This window comes from Carassius auratus, unplaced genomic scaffold (genome assembly GCF_003368295.1).
Source record: "Carassius auratus strain Wakin unplaced genomic scaffold, ASM336829v1 scaf_tig00028489, whole genome shotgun sequence".
NCBI classification, from domain to species: Eukaryota; Metazoa; Chordata; class Actinopteri; order Cypriniformes; family Cyprinidae; genus Carassius; species Carassius auratus.
In genome coordinates, this window is record NW_020525695.1 from 41,341 (window position 1) to 48,805 (window position 7,465).

The following is a 7,465-nucleotide window of genomic DNA, read 5'->3' on the forward strand; positions in this document are numbered from 1 at the left end:
AGTGATTTGGACAGATAGCAGGTGGAGCAGGAGGACAGCCTGTCACCGATCTGTCGTCCATTCACTGCCACACAGGGCTTGGCTCTGGAAAACGCAGATAATAGTCGACTTACGAGCAGGAGGCAACATTCCCTGAAGAGGAGACATTTGAGAGCTGGGGGCATGCATCAGTCTGAGGTGAATGTTTTTCAGAGAGTCACTCTGGGGTGAGGATTCAAATGAGGAGATGTGAGAAATGCTCTGTGGGTAATTGAGTGAAATAACCACATATGGATCATGACCGATGAAACTAATGATTATGAAGAGAACAAAAGCATACATGTGATGCATGCATAAGAAAGCACCTTTAACAGTTTTAAAATAGTCTGTTTTATTTCATATACAAATTTCTTTACTGATATTTGGATGGGTGAACACGTCCACAATAAGGATATAGAAAATGTTTGGTCATCATATGTGTACCTACATAAGGCATACAAAAGACAGCAGGCTACATGACAGCAGCAGAATATAGAACTGCTGGGGACTGGTATTATTATCCCCTACACGGCAATGAAAATTATGTGTCTACTGCTATTTTCAGTACTCTGCATTATATATAGTGCTCATCCAAAGCATCACGCAGTCTTGAGGGGTTTACGCTTATATGCATCGTGTAGTTACTCCGGCAGTTAAAACCTGACTGATCCAACAACATTGTTAGAGTAATAGCTGTAGAAAGTAGTAGTCAGAAACACTTATTAAGAAGAAAAAAGAAATCGGATACATGATAGAGTAAGAGAAAAAGATTGAAGAAACTGTCGATGGTTCCTTAAATATCTTGTTTCAGCTGACCTTGTCGTATAACAGTAATACAGTTAATATAATAACAATAATACAAAATGAGAAATTGAAATTCGTAAGATCATGAGCTGTGGTTTATATTTCTTCCCTAAAAATCAAATCTTGTTTGATGCACTGTAATATATTGGAAGACTCGTACTGGGTATATAAATATGACTTTTTTTCCCACCACAACCAATAACTGTATCTACTGTGCAAACTCATAACAACTCTGTGCAAAATTGTGGAAAAGTGGCTCTTGTTTTCTAAAATAAATCCTCAATATCAGCAACTGTAAATATAAAGTCCCAAAACATCTCAACCAACTGACACTAACACATAAAAGCATTACACAAAGTACTCTATGTACACAAGTAATGCAACAGATATGTATCTCATATAAAAAAATGCTTATTTTAGGAGTGCACAGATAAACATAAAATATATCACAAAAGCTTCTCACATGTAATCAAACTCAGTGGCCTAGTGTGTGACTGGTAAAAATGAAACATTCTCTGATCAAGTTAGCCATAGATTCCTTTCATTTGTTTTAACCTAATAAGCTACATATAGTGAGTGTAAAGGTTGGCAGGTTTTTTTGCCTCAAAGTGGTAAAGGACATGTTGTGCTATGCCTGAGACAATCTGTGCAAATGTTACTGTGAGCTTGTGAAAAGCGCATCACACCAGGTCCATGAGACATCTAGGGCGTTGAGTCAGATCTGTAAACGACACTGGCTTCTTCTGATACTCTGGGAAGATGGGGTCAAGTCTTCTCTGTAGGTTCAGACACTGCAGTGTGTTGCACTTGTGTCTAGCGGTGCTCTTGTTTCATCCAAATCTAGTTTAGAGCTTTTGGAAAACAGTGTCTTATGAGCAGTGTTGAGAACTCTGTTATGAGGTCACCAAGGAGTAGATCATACTGGAAGACAGAACAAACAGGCATTACTAACACCAAACATCACTCCCATCCCACGAGTTTATGCCCGTGGGTTCAATCATTCTGTTAGATAACGGTTTGAATTAGTTTATTTCTTAGCTAACAACAAACACAAAGATGCATTTTGTCCCCAAATTATCCATCTGAAACCACAGTATTCATCCTCAGCTAGAGGAGGCATGGAAATACAGAGCAGCTGACGCTATGGAAAATGACAGCTTCACCAGCTCGAGGATCACTCCGGGCAGGTTGTGGATGATATGGATTGTATTTATTTAGGATGTACTGCCATATGTTGATGCGTGTTGAATTTCTGTGCTGACTTCACACTAGGGGCCATGTATGCCATGCCAGAATGCTGTCCACAGGCATTAATACATAATAAGGGGTTGCCCTGATAAAAACTGCATAAGCATTTCTTGGCTCGCTCTGTCTTATTATCTTCAGTATGTGGAGGTCGGAAAAGTAGCGGCGTGAATCCTTTTATATTCCTAATCTTTTCAAAAAGAAAGCAGAACTATTTATGCTCTTTGAAATTATATCACTGCGGCATATGAAGCATATATATTTAACTTAATCAGAAAATGTTGTTGAATGTTAAGTATCATGATTATATTCCATGCACACAGCTAAAGGCTGGTCTCAAATCTAAAGATGTTTTAATGGGGAACTGCTGTATTATTAAGGACTGTGGCGTATCTGTGTCCTAAAAACATGTTTTTAGTGTTCGTGTTGAAAGTGCAAGATGTATTTCAGCTATGATCCTAGATATGATCCTGATGGAGCCTGAGGCGAAAAATGTTCCTCATGCATTTGCAATCTTTGTGAGAACTAGTGTGATGTTTGCCCAAATCTCTCTTCCACTTCTATCAGAGTGGCACACTCCTTTCTTGAGTCATTAGGTTTGAATGGTGTTCAGAAAAAAGGAACGGCAAACCTACTATTGTAATTTGATGCGTGATGGCCTGGTGCGCTGATATTGGATTTGCAATTGATTTGTAAGACTGATTAGTAAGAGGGAGAACAACATTGTGGTTATTACGAAGGGTTAGAGTACAAACTACATTTGAAGATCAAGCCACAGGAGTTAAACTACGCAAGGCAGGCAAATAAAAGCATTCATCAAATCAAACATTATATAACAATTTATAAGAAGGCTCAGCCTAACCTTTATTAAGAAGCTGAGTTTTACTGAATGGTCCAAGTTAAGCTCAAGTTAAACATAATGTTGATCACTACAGAAAATAATTAAAACGTGTCCATTGGTTAAATAAAAATAAAAACTATGACAGCATCCAGAGACTTTAAAGGGGAAAGTGTGAAGCTCATATTTTTAAGCACTATACACAGATTTTATGGAATAATTTTATCCTTTCAGCAGTATTTTTTTAAATCCTCATTTTGATGAGACTTATGTTCTAGACAGATAAACTTGTAGATATTTGTCACAAAGGTAACTCCTATAACCACTGACTACCATTGTATAAAAAAATAATGGCTCTATGGCTATATCAACTGTTTGGTTATCCACATTCTTCTCAAAAAGTGGTAGTGTACAAAAGATGCTGAAAAAAAGTCTGTATTTGTCCTTAAATTTCAATTCCAGAAGCAAATAGCCTTTAATAACACAACAAGACTGATGCACAACAATCGCCTTTGATATGATGCAATGTCATAAGGCCTTTTCGCTCGAAGGGTGAACCTTTACAGAATATGTGCGTTTTTAATATATGTATATTAACATTTAATGTGACGTTATATAGTGTAGAGCTAAAAAGGAAACTCAGGAATTCTACCCAAAGGCCGAGTTGTTGGCGCCATCCAAGTGCACAGAGTCCTTGTCAGTTCAAATGCTTGTTTAAGAATACATCTCTGCTATGCTATAGGCTTCAGGCAGCTTATACTATAGCCAGGGCACACTTTAAACAGCATATTTGGCTATAAAGATATAAAAAACAGTGAACGTGTTACACAGAATCCCATTAGTAGGCAATTGAGTTACTCTCTCAATCTCTACTCACCAGTAGAGATAGTAGAAGAATGAGAGGACGAAGAAGGACATCTTACACCAGGCCTCTTTTGGCAGAATTTGAGTGTGTCTCCATTCATGACCGACGCTGGATCGTAGAGAAGCTCCTTAGTGTCTGTGGGGCTATGAAAGTACCTGCTGAAAATGTGAAAAAACACGAGCCGGGTAGCATTTCTTGAATGATTATGTGCACCTTTGTTTTAGATTTTTGTTTGGCTGTCATTTCAATTCATTTATTTTTATTATTGATTTAATTTCATCAATTTAATTTGATCTAATGAAAAGTGTAGCTAGTCTAAGCCCCTTTATACTAAATATTTCTGTCAATCTAGGCAGTTCTTGGAGATGGATGACTTAAATATAGTCTGTAATTGTAAGACATGGAAAAACGTCATCCCTGGTGCAATAATTCTATTAGGGAAATCGAAAACAAGGAGTGGGGGCTTTAAGCGCATTAGGAGGAAAAACGTGAAAGAATTGGAGCAAAACAGAGGGAAGAACAGAGTGACAGTGCATTAAAGCAGCATCACTGGATCTGTGGAAAAAAGTAGATTTATTGCAAGAAAAGCAATAAATCTGGTAAAAAAAATATTTATAGTGAGTTCAAGCAGCTAATCAAACATTACTTCATAATAATCCAAATCAGCCATTACTATTGTACTGATTAAGTTTTCATCATTCTGCAAAAAAAAAAAAAAAAAAAAAAAAAAGGCACAGCACATCTATCTCTCATATTCTGAAGATGATGGCAGTAATTGACAACAGCTCTGAACATTCAACAAACCCCGAAGAAAGATTTAGAGCTCCACTGCAAAATGACTGGAACTCATTTTATCCCAGTTAGGATTTCCCTAGTTGCTTCATTGTGTGATGAAACATTCAGTCTGCTATAAATCATCTAGAAAAATGTCTAAGACCAATGCGCAGTGACACGATTAAAAAGACACTGTGGCAAGGATCTTTAATATAAGGAAATTAGGAATGGGATTGATCTGAACATTGATAATAGTGATGCTGTATCAAGAAGATCAATCCTCACATAAAAACACAGATTCACATTAAAATAATAAATGAATAATTATTAATTTGTAATTATTTATTTTGAATGAAAATTAATATTAAGTTTCCACTTAATATACAGTCAAGTGCTATAGCAGGGACAGGCTTGATTTCTCAGGACACATATTTTAGTGAAATCTGACAGATAGCAGGCCACGGCTTGTTTAAGAGGAGTAAAGACCGGTTCAGGTGCTCACCTCCATGTGTTGTAGAAGAGCAGAGGGATATTCAGGCCGACAGTAAGCCACTCCTGAGCACACAGGAACATGATACAGAAGAGCCCATGGATAGAGTACTCTGGAAGGACCAACTAAAGAGAACACAGATAAATAACTATGGGTACAACTGGGCAGAAGACAATGCTCTGATAGGTCTGATTATTGCAGGTAGATCTGTGGATTCGTCTATGATTCAGTCTTAAAGGGACAGCTTGCCCAAAAATGAAATTCTGTCATTATTTACTTACCCTCATGTCACTCCAAACTAACTTATTGTTCTTGTTCTCCTTCCACTCTGTTTTTAAGAGCGACTAGGATATTTGCCATGATTAAATTATAGAGAAAAGGCAGAATATCCTGAAAAGCCTTAAATCATGGTAGCTCCATTTTTAATTTTTGACAGAAATGAAAACGAAGATGTGAGGGATGCAAGTACAGTGCGTTCAAGGAATTGTACTGTTAACAACATACCAATGATCCAGTTAATGAAATGTATTTTAGAAAAACATTTCAGTAGACAAAAACAGTTTTGAAAATTGTTAGTATATTGTAATTTTGAGTTAGTAAAAATTGTGATCTAGTGCCATTGTAAAGACAAGTCTGTCCCTCACAACCTGTTAATTTCAATATGGCATCCAATCTAAATAAAGGTTTGTTGTCATTTTGGGTAAACTATCTCTTTAAGAAAGAACTGTATTTTATTCACATGTGTTGCTCTGGAAAAATTGTAAAATATGCATTGGATTTTATATAAGAAAGAGTTATACAACAGTTTTTTTCATGGAAAAAGTACTTGATGAAATAAAATAAAACAATACAAAATATTATGTGATCTCTGGAATTACCATTGTGAATTTTAGGACATGGTTTCTAGGTTATGTTAGTTCACCTTCAGCTGAGGAAGAACAGGACAATTTTTGGCAGCACTGCTGTGCCAGTTTGCTGTAAATGGACAAGAAAGGGGACTCTTAGGGCAGTCACTTTGGGCAGTACTTTTTTTTTTCTTTTTCTTTTTACAAAGTATGTCTGATACTCAAACTACTTCAGATGTGTTTCCCATTCCCAGTGGGATTTCATTGTAACAAAATCCCAGCACTGAAAAATGAATAAAAACACAATAGCCTCAGTTAACATCAAATAAACCTCAGACTGTATAGCAATCGATCACCAAGTACAGTACACTGTATATATATTTGCAGTATCTAGGCCTGTAATATTGTAGCCATTAACTCCAGTTTATACCTGACACAGACTGAGGGCTGGCTTTAGTGAATCGTTCATCATTTAAGACACAGCATCCTAAGGCACAAAACTTTAATGTGGAGTCCTTTCACAGCAGGCTAAAGGAAATGTGGTTCAGTCCAACCTTTACAAAAGAGGGCTCATTAAAGTTTGACCTGTCCTAGCTATTTAACCCTATTGGCGCAACATAGCCCAAAATATTCCATCACCAATACAAAATACCCTGGATACAAAAGGAAATTTTTAAATGCTTTAGACAAAAATGTCTTGTCCAGAGTAATTCCTATGTGTGTGCCACATTCTTATTTTCATAACAAGAGAAATGTTAATAATGAATCATAATTATAAAAAAAAAAAAACATGTACAGAAATGAAAGACTTTAGCATAGATTCTAGCTATTACTCAAACATCAGAGAGTTTGTTGTTACAGTAGCATGTTGCTATGCTAATCAGTATTCTAATTAGTGTAAATCAGTTTCAGTCTTGAACAATTCTCTCACCTTTTCATTATAGTTTTATTTCTTTCCCACTGAATTTGCTGCAGTGCATTCAGGGATTATTATTCTGCATTAGTTATATTTGTAAATCTGCTTCAAATTTGGCTTCAAATTTGGCTATTTATCTTATAAGGCAGCATAATAAAGTTGCCCACCTTTTGAAACAGCTTTTTTGCTCCTATGATGCCTTCAAATTCTGCCACAGTACAGATTTTGGAGCAGAGCAACTGAGGGCAGTGATGAATGCTGCATAATCAAGTAAATATGGACTGGCAGCTGGGTTAGTATGGGCTCATCTGGAAGATCAGTCTTTATCTGTTAGGCTTCAGGGCTTCTGAATATCTGAACAACTTTAGGCACAATATTTGTCCTTCATTCCCATAGCACACATAAACAAAAACATCAATTTTTGAGGGATTTTATGTTTGATATTTATGTGACAATAACTTTTAATCAGCAGGTCGGCTGCAACACGTAAGCCAGCATTAAATATAAAACTGCATAAATAAAGCCATATTCTGTGATCAATTTGAATACAAAGTAAAGGAATTGCTGTCTGTAATATTGCAGATGTCCTGTTAAGATTAGAAATATATTGTATATCAACCATTTCCTGCATTTTGTTGACTCCGTACACTTGAAGCCACTGATGCACATA

At 36.4% G+C, this 7,465-nt stretch overlaps 1 pseudogene; it reads right to left on the bottom strand.

Annotated features, from left to right (window-relative positions):
• Positions 1-317: 317 nt before the first annotated feature.
• Positions 318-5,321, bottom strand: LOC113079530 (protein cornichon homolog 3-like; annotated as a pseudogene).
• Between the last annotated feature and the right edge of the window lie 2,144 nt (positions 5,322-7,465).